Below are 10,985 nucleotides of genomic sequence, written 5' to 3'. Positions count from 1 at the left end.
TGCCCAATACAATCTACAGATTCAGTGCAATCCATATGAAAATGCCACTGTCATTTTTCACAAAATTAGAAAAAAAAAAAATCCTAAAATTCTTAAGTAACCAAAAAAAAAAAAAAAAAGCCTGAGTAGCCAAAACAAGTTTGAGCAAAAAGAACAAAGCTGGAAGCATCACACTTCCTGACTTCAAAATTTATTACAAGACTGTAGTAACCAAAAGAGCATGGTATTGGTATAAAAACAGACACAGACCAATTGAAAAGAATAGAGAACCCAGAAATAAATCTACATATCATCAGGTAAATACAAATCAAAACGAGATATAATCTTATCCCAGTTAGCACAGCTGTTATTAAAAAGACAAAAAATAGCAGATGCTGATAAGGTTGAGGAGAAAAGGGAACTCTTACACACTATTGATGGGAATGTTAATTAGTATTAACCACTATTGAAAACAATATGGAGATTTCTCAACAAACTAAAAATAGAACTACTATAGGATCCAGCATTCCCACTACTGGGCATTTATCCAAAGGAAAAGAAATCAGTATATCAAAGGGACACCTGCAATCCCATGTTTATTGCAGCCCTAATCACAATAGCCAAGATGTGGACTCAACCTAAGTGTCCATCAGTGGATGAGTGGATAAAGAAAATATGGTACACATACATGATGGAATATTATTCATCCATAAAAAGAATAAAATCCTATCGTTTGCAGCAACATGGAACTGGATATCATTATGCTAAGTGAAATAAGCCAGACACAGAATAATAAATGATAAATGTTCTCACCCATATGTGGAGGTTTAAAAGTTGATCTCATGGAGATAGAGTTTAGAATGGTAGATACCAGAGAATGGGAAGGAGATATGGGGAAAGATGAAGAAAAGTTTATTAATGGTTACAAACATACCGTTAGATAAAAGGAAAAATTTCTAATGTTCCATAGCAGAATAGGATGATTACAGTTAACAGCAAGGTATTGTATATTTCAAAATAGCTGGAAGAGAGGACTTGAAATGTTCCCAACACATAGAAATGATAAATATTCAACATGATGGATACCCCCAAATACAGATTTGATCATTGCACATTCAGTGCATGTAACAAAATATCACATGTATCCTGTAAATATGAAAATATTATTTCTCAATAAAAACATTTAAAAACTAAATGTCATCCAGAAGAAAATTCGGAAGCTATAAAAATATTAATCAAGCCTGGCAGCCTTGAGGAACACTTTAAGAGGACAGAAAGGCTTAGATTGTTTAGTTGTTTCTGGTCTTCCATGAGCCAGCCTTCACTCTGCAGCTCATCCTTGACCATGAGAGATGACAACTTGTAGGGTTAGGCACCTAGGACACTAGCTCCTTCTAAATCAGTTGTATTTGTCTGTGTGTCTGTTTTTTGTTGCTATAAAGATACCTGAGGCTGGTTAATTTACAAAGGAAAGAGGTTTATTTGACATATCGTTCTTCAGGCTGTACATGCATGGCATCTGCATCTGCTTGGCTTCTCGTGAGGCCTCAGGAAGCTTTTAGTCATGGCAAAGTGGAAGGGGAGCTAGAGTGTCACATGCCAGAAGAGAGTAAGAGAGGGATGCCTGGCTCATTAAAATAACCAGATCTCATGTGAACGCATGACCACTGGGCGGGCACCAAGCCATTCATGAGAGATCCACTCTCATGACCCAAATGCCTCCATTTAGGCACCACCTCCAACACTGGGGATCACATTTTAACATGAGATTTGGAGGGAACAAATATCCAAAACTATATCATCAGTTCTCCAGTTTGACTCTGGATCCGCACGCTCAGACCTCTGGATGAGATTGTTCCTCCTCTATAGTCCTGTGGTTCTCTGGACTAGTCTAGTCATAGCTGCATCACACTGGGCTTTAATTGTAAGTATCCCCCAACTAGATTCAAATAAAACAAGTTGATCACAGATGTATGTAAAGAACATTTTGGCCCAAGTTAAAAACTCAATAAATGTGTGAAGCATGAACATACAGTTGGCCCTTGAACAACACAGTGTTAAACTGCACAGGGGTCCACTTATACATACATTTTCTTCTGCCTTGGCCACCCCTGAGACAGCAAGATCAATTCCTCCTCTTTCTCCTCAGCATACTCAACATGAAGATGAAGATGAAGACCTTTCTGATGATTCACTTCCACTTAATGAATAGTATTTTATCTTCCTTATGATTTTCTTGGTAACGTTTTCTTTTTTCTAGCTTACGTTATTGTAAGAATTAAGTATATAATACTTATAACATACAAAATAATGTGTTAATCAATTGTTTGTTATTGGCAAGTCTTCCACTCAACAGCAGACCATTAGTAGTTATGTTTTCGGAGAGTCAAAAATTATGCGTGGATTTCTGACTGTGTGGTGGTTGGCATCTCTAACCCCTGCACTGTTCAAGAGTCAACGCATTAATAAACCTATAAATAAGTCATTTCCAAGAAGTTCTATGAATGGGTTGCAGAGAGTCTGTGAATGCCTCAAATTGCCTGTAATATTGAATGCATGCTGATAGACATACAGTCCTCTGGCAATGATCCATGTCTTTCATTGGATTATAAACTGGTCCATGACTACCTCCAAATACTCTCAAATTATCTTAAATTCCTTGAATGAGTATGTGAGCCAAGCTTTGTAGTACCAGTGACTTTCAGAAGTCACAACTTATATTCTAGAGAGAGTTTATTTTGTTTTGGAAAAATAAGCACTGTTAGGAACCAATGAAAAATTATTAACCTCTTTCAAGTCAGGGGTTGAAAGTTAAAAGAGCAGAATATCATTATTTACCAACTGCAGCCAAAAAATCACAAATGAAAATCAACTGCTACTCCAATTAATACTTTGTCTCTATGAATGGATAACATGGTCACCTCTGTGGAGGAAAATGGAAATCTGAAGATCTGCAGTGCATTAATTGAGCAAATATTCTTTCTCTGAATGCTATATTGTATAATTTGGATTTTTTTACTCTGTATGATTACCTATTTCAAAATAAATAATTAGAATTTTTTAACTGGATGTCCTTTATTGATTCTGGAATTTAACAATTTTTATAATGACTTTAAATTTTTGATTGAACTGGAATGATTTTTAAAGAAAACTCTCATAAAATCTGAGAACTAACTAATAAATTCAAGAACCAATTCTTACAGGCAGAAGCAATAAAATAGATAGCACAATCAGGAAAAGAAGAGAAAAGACAAGAGTATGTCAAAATAACTAAAGATACAGAGGATATTGAATGACTCATAAGAGACTAATTTGTGCACCTCTTTTAAGGTACACTTGAAAACCATGTTGGAATGGATGATCTCATAGAAAAAATACAAATGACCAAAACTGGTCTCAGAAGGGAGAGAAACTTTTCTCAGTAGAGAAAGAAGTCTAATTTGTAAAATAGAAATAAAACTTCCAAAGAACTACTTAAACCAAAAGAAGTAGCATAATTAGGCAGTGTCACAGGCAAAATTTGCTACACCTTTAAGGAATACATTACTTCAATGCTACCTAAATGTTTTAAGAGCATAATTAAATGAGCGCTTCCAAATCTTTTAAAGATCTTTTTGGAAGCAAAAAAAAAAAAAAAAAAAAACCATTGATATCTAAAAGTGAAAAAGAAAGTACAAAATAAATCTCCAAATCAATTTTACTTCTGAATACTGATGCAAAATTCTTAAATAAAATACTAGCAGACAAGTTCCAGCAATATAATAAAAGAATAATACACTACAAGTAAGTGCAGTTCATACTAAAAATGCAAGGATTATTCAATATTAAAAACTCTGTTACTCTAATATGCCATATGAGTACATCAATATAGATAAACCAAATTTAAAACCTGAAGAGATTTTCAAAAAGGTTTTGATAAAAACTAACATTTTATTTAACAAACATGTAGTGTTTATTCTGTGCCAAACATTGTTCTAAGTATTTTACAAATATTGAGTTTAATACTCACAACCACTCCATAACTGAGGTACAAATGATATTCCCATTTACAATGAGAAAACTGAGGCACAATAAGGATAAGTAAAATGATTTGGCTAGTAACTGGTAAAGCCAAGATTTACACCAGGCAGTTCAATCCTTGCATTTACCCATGATATTATACTGTGTCATGCATCAATTTTGATAGACATACATACAAACATATATATATACACACACATATATATAATCTCTTAAAATGAGATCATGTAAAATCACAAAATCCAGTTTTATTTGAAGTGAGGAAGCACTAGAAGGATTTTCTTTCTTTTTGAGACAGAATCTCACTCAGTTTCCCAGGTTGGAGTACAGTCATGAGATCATGGCTCACTGCAGCTTTGACCTCCTGAGCTCAAGTGATCCTCCCACTTTAGCGTCCCAAGTAGCTGAGGCTAAAGGTGCATGCCACCATGCCATGGCTGTTTAAAAAAAATATTTTTTAGAGAATGGATCTCCCCTGTGTTGACCAGGCTGGTGAACTCCTGAGCTCAAGCCATTCTCCCACCTTGACCTCCCAAAGTGCCGGGATTACAGGTGTGAGCCACTGCACCTGGCTGTAGAAGAGACAAGAACAAAACAAGAATATCCCCTCTAATTAACTACTTTAAACATATGAAGGTAGCAACTGTCAACATTAGAAAAGAGAAGAGGAATAAAATTTTTAAAATGAGGTATAGTTTTATTATTTTTAGGTTATATAATTGTATATCTAAAAAAATCTAAGACGAATCATGAAACTAGTACAAGCAATAAGAGAATTTAGTAAGCTAGTTGGGTACAAAATTAGCACCCCAAATTAATAGTTTCCTTCCATATAAACAATACTTACTTAGAAAATATAGTTGAATAAATGATTACAGTAGCAACAGCAGCAATCAAAACGCCTGAGAATAAACAAGCAAAAAGTACAATACACACACACACACACACACACACACACAAATTATAGTGCTATTGAGGAATATAGAAAAGAACATAAATAAGTAGAAAGCCATAGTTATTTCTTAAATAAGTCTCAGAACCATAAAAATTCCCCTTAATCTATCATTTTAACATGCCTTCAATAACAAAATATCAATTGGTCTTGTAAAACGCCTAACATACTGGCTCTAATATTCAACTGGGAAAAACAAACATATAAGAATACTTTGAAAATATACTGGGAAAAACGTAATATAATGATGATAGATTTGCCAGATATTAAAATATATTTAAGTTCATTGTAAATAAATTAGCGGGGTGCTATTATATGAATAAACAAAGTGTTAGGATGGAAGAAGACTGGAAATAGTTCAAATATGAATAGGAGTACAGTATATGATAAAGATAACCTTTCAAATAAGTCTGGAAGACATGAATTGTTTATGAAAAATGTTGAGACAATTATGTAGCCATCCAGAAAACAATAAAGTTGCTTCCCTCCTTACCTCGCTCCCTACACCAGAATAAATTCTAGGTGACCCCAAATTAAATGTGAAAATAAGTACTATAAAGCAATATGGGAGAATTTCTTCCAACCTTAAAGTAGGAAAACCTTTTCTAGATATAGCACAAAAAAAAACTAGAAGCCATAAACAAAGCTGTTGTCAAATTTGACTACATAAAATTATATACATATGTATATACATTTATATTAAAATATGTGTAGCATAGAGAGACAAATAGCCAATTACCTCCTATATAAAGAGTGCTTATAATCAATAAAACAAAAATCCCAATAATGAAATAGAAAAAAACTGATATATGCCATAGTAAAGGAAATGAGAATGATTCTTGGACATATGAAAAAAAAATGTTTAAACTCACTCGGAAGAGAAATGCATATTAAAACTGAACTAAGTTTTATCATTTGTTACCTATAATATTGGCAATAATTAAAATTTTATAACATACATTTTTGGCAAATGTGTATGAAATGTTGGTTATGGAAGTATAAATAGATACAGTCTCTAAGATATGTGACAATATCTAGCAAAAACAAACTATTGTCTTTGATACAGCAATTTCTATTCTTGAAATTTATCCTGCAGATATTGAATGAGCATGCAGTGGTATGTATGAAGATATTCACTTAGCACTGTTTGAAATATCAGATAATCAGTGATATCAATCAAGATGTTTATCAGTAAGAAGCCACTTGAATAATTTATGGTATGATAATGCAGTGGAATACTCTGCAGCCTTGAAGAGAGTAAGACATATAAGTAGGAAGAGAAGTTGGGTGGCTCAAGCAGAATTGCACAGGAGGTTTTAACTCCACTGACACTATTTGTACATGCATTTATTTATATTTTATTTCTTAAGCTCGGTAATGGAGTACATAGGTGATTATAATATTGCTCTTTATACCCTTTTATGGGTGTCTGAAATTTTTAAAATAAATCTAGAACAAACAAAATGAGACAACTCTGTATTTATTGAAGTGGAACACTCTTCAAGATGCATCATTAAACAAAAGCCACAGGGTTTGAATCGTTGTTTATACTAGTGGATTTTCTTGTCTGTGACCCAGTTGAAGAAATATATTTTACATTCTAACCCAGTTCACAGTGAATCCATAAATAAAACCCAAAAACCAAAATTTCGTAAGACGATATCTACTCTTACTGTGAAACAACATGCTCTGACATTTTCTCTTCTATTCTATTCCATTTCATATCTTTGTAATGTTAATTGTGATCCAGTAAATTCATTTTATAACTAACTAATAGGTCACAACCTGAAGTTTGAAAATGATGATGTCCAGTGTACTACACTTTATGTGTGATTTTTAATGAAGCTATATGCTTACTTGCTTATATAATCATAGAATTTCTCTGAAAATATTCACAATAAATGAATAATTTTGATTGCATTTGTGGAGGGGAAGTAAGTGGCTGTGGGACAGGGATTGGAGGGAGATTTTTTTTCCTGTGTGCTCTTTTGTCCCGTTTGAACTTTGATAATGTGCTGTTAAATTTTTTAATTTAACATAATTTTTCAAAATAAAAGGAAAATGATGTCATAGATGAATGAATCCAATTCACCTGCTTTCTTGGCCACTTTTTAAAATAGCAAATACTTGCTGCTTAAAGGGCTCCTTCCAATATTTTAAATTTTAAATTTAATTTAAAGTAAATAGAAATTTAAAATTTATTTAACGTAGCTTTGTATGTGTGTATTCCTTCTGAAAATAAAGTGAGAAACAAATCTATTATACTACAAATAATATTTTGCTCTTTACATTACTATTATGTCACCTGCTCATATTGATTGTCCTCACGAAATTACAGCCCCATGTACAGAGGGGATATACTTTTTTGTTTACTTGAAAGAACTATGTTTGGAGATCAAGTTTCTGTCGTACAGAGGAAGCAAGGCATGGAAGTATTGTTATCTAGTGGACAAGAAGTTTTATGTTTCAAAATTGTTTGCCAAAATTAGCAGCTGTAAAACAAGAACAAAGCTTGCAAATTTCAAGCTTTTCATATTAACATAAACCATGCTATTTTCCTTTGAAACCAAAAACATGTATTTTTCATTTAACAATTTCAGCAGTGTACACATCATTGTGTTTCCATGAACAAATGACTAGTGTGCTAAATGGTTGATATTAAATAGAATTTCCTTATTCACTAAAGTTTATACTTTTAACTTTTTGTTTTCAATTGGAAATTTCTGCTCAAATAATTTTCATTTATTTTGATGTTTGTAAGTGAAAAACTAGTTTACTGATAAAAAAAAAAGTCCTGTATTTTCATTTTTTCTTCCAAGTTTATTTTTGCTGAAATAATTTTTCTGAAGTTGGAGAGATTGTGTAGCCTGCACAAAAATACTGTGTAATTGTTTAATCCATTTTACCGTGAGAAAATTGGTAGCCTTGTGAAATAATCCATTAATTTTCCTTATACCACGTGTTTTATAAGCCTGGGTTACTAGTGCTAAACATGGGCCAAAACAAAATTAATATAAAACTAAGGCCAATCCCATTCCATGAAAAAATTCTGAGTTCTGTACGCTGTCTTCACTGGCTTACAGGATATCATGCTCTCTTAGTTTTCCTCTTATCTCAGTGGTCACTTCTCTGTCTTATTTGCTGATTCTTTTTCTTCTAACCTTTTTTTTTTTGAGACAGAATCTCGCTCTGTCGCCAGACCGGAGTGCAGTGGCTCGATCTCAGCTCACTGCAACCTCCATCTCCTGGGTTCAAGTGATTCTCATGCCTGCTTCAGCCTCCCGAGTAGCTGGGACTACAGGCACGTGCCACCACACCCAGCTAATTTTTGTATTTTTAGTAGAGACGGGGTTTCACCATGTTGGGCAGGATGGCCTCGATTTCCTGACCTCGTGATTCGCCCGCCTCAGCCTCCCAAAGTGCTGGGATTACAGGCCTGACTCTCTAACCTTTTAATGTTGGTATATACCAGTGCGCAGCTTTTGTCTTCAAGTCTTCACCATTTATACCCTACTCAGTAACTTCTTATAGTCGCGAGGCTTAAACCATCTAATACACTAATGACTTTCAAATTTTTTCATCTTTTCCTCCTACCCAAAACTTGCTCCACTTGCAGACTTCCCCATTTCAGTTGATGGAAGCTCCATCCTACTACTTGCTCAAGTCAAAAACGTTGGGGTCATCCTGAAAGTTCCCTTCCTTGCAATATCTTACATCCACTGTGTTAGCAAACTCTGTTCACTGTACCTCCAGCTCGCCTGCTACCACCCTTGTCCAAGCCACCATCATCTCTCATCTGGGTTAAATCATACAGCCTCATAACAGATCTCTATGCTTCTCAGAGTGATCTTTTAAAAATATTTTCTTATTACAGGTTAGTATCCTTTTCTTTCAGATTGGTACCATAGAAGTAGAAAGTAGAATAGTGGTAACCAAAGACCAAACAGGGGAGGAGGAAGGGGGAAAAGGGACAAGCTGATCAATGGGTACAAAGTTACAATTAAGTAGGAAACATAAATTTCGGTGTTCTCTTGCACAGTAGGGGGACCATAGCTAGCTAAGAAAAATGTATTGCATATTTCAAGATAACTAGAATAGAGGATCTTGAAAGTTACCACCACAAAAAAAGGTAAAGGTTGAGATTATGAACATGCCAATTATCCTAATTTAATCATTATACAAAATACGCATGTGTTGAAACATCACACTACCCCATCAACATGCAATTGTAATGTGTCAATTATTTAAAAATAATAAAAGAGTAAACAAAATATATGAGTTGACTCTACTAAAAGTATTGCAAGTGGCTTCTCATTTCACTCAGAATAGAATATTTACAGTGACTTAAAATACCCTCCATGATCTAGCTCCCTGTTACGTCACCTCCTACATTTTTTCTTAACTCTGCACATTGACACTGACATCTTTGTCAATCTCCAGAAAAAAAAAAAAAAAAAGTACTCGGGGCATACTTCTGCCTTAGCTACTTCACTGTGACTGACTCCTCTACTTGGAATCTTCTTCCTTCAAGTATTGCATGTTTTCACTCTCGCACCTCCTTCAAGCTTTTGCTTAAATATCTCCTTCTCAGTGAGGTCTATTTTGATCCATTCCATACACTACTGCAATTTGCACTCTAATCCCTGAACTCTTAATACCTTTATCCTGCTCTACCTTGTCTTTATTTCCATAGCTTGTATCAACCTCTATATAATTTACTTATGTACTACGTTTATTGTTTATTGTCTGTTTCCATCTACACAAATTGTAAGTTCTGTGAGGACTAGGATCCTTGTGTGTTTTGTTTACTAAAGTCCTTAAAGGCCCTAGAATAGTTTCTAGGACTTAGCAGGTGTTCAACAAGTACTTTTGAAAGAATGAATATAGAATGTAACTTTTGGTATATAATTTGTGTCTTTGTCTTTACATAGAACTGAATAACTGTTTTTGATTGATATGAACTATTATTTCTTGCACAATTAATATTTTTAATTTTTGTGGGTACATAGTTGGTGTGTATATTTAGCGGGTACATGAGATGTTTTGATACAGACACACAATGTAAAATAAGTACATCATGGAGAGTGGGGTATCCATCCCCTCAAGCATTTATTCTTTGAGTTACAATCCAATTACACTCAAGTTATTTTACCATGTAGAATTAAGTTATTAACCCTGCTGTGCTATCATATAGTAGGTCTCATTCATTCTTTCTATTTTTTGTATACATTAACCACCCCCACCTCCCCCCACAGCCCCCTACTACTCTTCCCAGCTTCTGATAACCATTCTTCTACTCTCTATGTCTACAAGTTCAATTATTTTGATTTTTAGATCCTACAAATAAGTGAGAAGACACAATGCTTGTCTTTCTGTGACTGGCTTATTTCACTTAACATAATGATCTCCATTTCCATCCATGTTGTCGCAAATGACTGGATCTCTTTCTTTTTTATGGCTGAATAGTACTCTGTGGTGTATATTACCACATTTTATTTATTCATTCACCCATTGATAGATACTTAGGTTGCTTCAAAATTTTACCTATTGTAAACACTGCTGCAACAAACACAGGCATGCAGCTCTCTCTTCTATATGATTTCCTTTATTTTGGGTATACTGCTGCTGTATGCTATACAATATATACCCATCAGTGGGATTGCTTGATCATATGGTGCTCAATTTTTAGGTTTTTGAAGGACCTCCAAACTGTTCTCCATAGTGGTTGTGCTATTTTACATTCTCACAAACAGTGTGCAAGTGTTCCCTTTTTTGCACATTCTCACCAGCATTTGTTATTGTCTGTCTTTTGGTTAAAAGCCATTTTTGCTAGGGTAAAATCATCTTTTTTTTTCTTTTTTCTTGAAACAGGGTCTTGCTCTGTGGTCCAGGCTGTAGTGCAGTGGCAAGATCTCAGCTCACTGCAACCTCCGCCTCCCAGGTTCAAGCAATTCTTGTGCCTCAGCTTCTAGAGTAGTTGGGATTACAGGTGCACATCACCATGCCTGGCTAATTTTTTTTTTTTTTTTTTTTT

General features: G+C 34.3%; 1 protein-coding gene across 2 annotated transcripts in view; it reads left to right on the top strand.

Moving 5' to 3' along the window:
- Positions 1–10,985, top strand: part of TENM1 (teneurin transmembrane protein 1) — a 630,397-nt gene that overhangs the window by 85,609 nt on the left and 533,803 nt on the right. The gene's annotated exons all lie outside the window — the stretch shown is intronic.

The sequence above is a fragment of the Colobus angolensis genome, unplaced genomic scaffold (genome assembly GCF_000951035.1).
Source record: "Colobus angolensis palliatus isolate OR3802 unplaced genomic scaffold, Cang.pa_1.0 Scaffold159, whole genome shotgun sequence".
NCBI lineage: Eukaryota > Metazoa > Chordata > Mammalia > Primates > Cercopithecidae > Colobus > Colobus angolensis.
The sequence above is the reverse complement of the archived record's forward strand: the minus strand, read 5'-3'. Positions and strand labels throughout refer to the sequence as shown.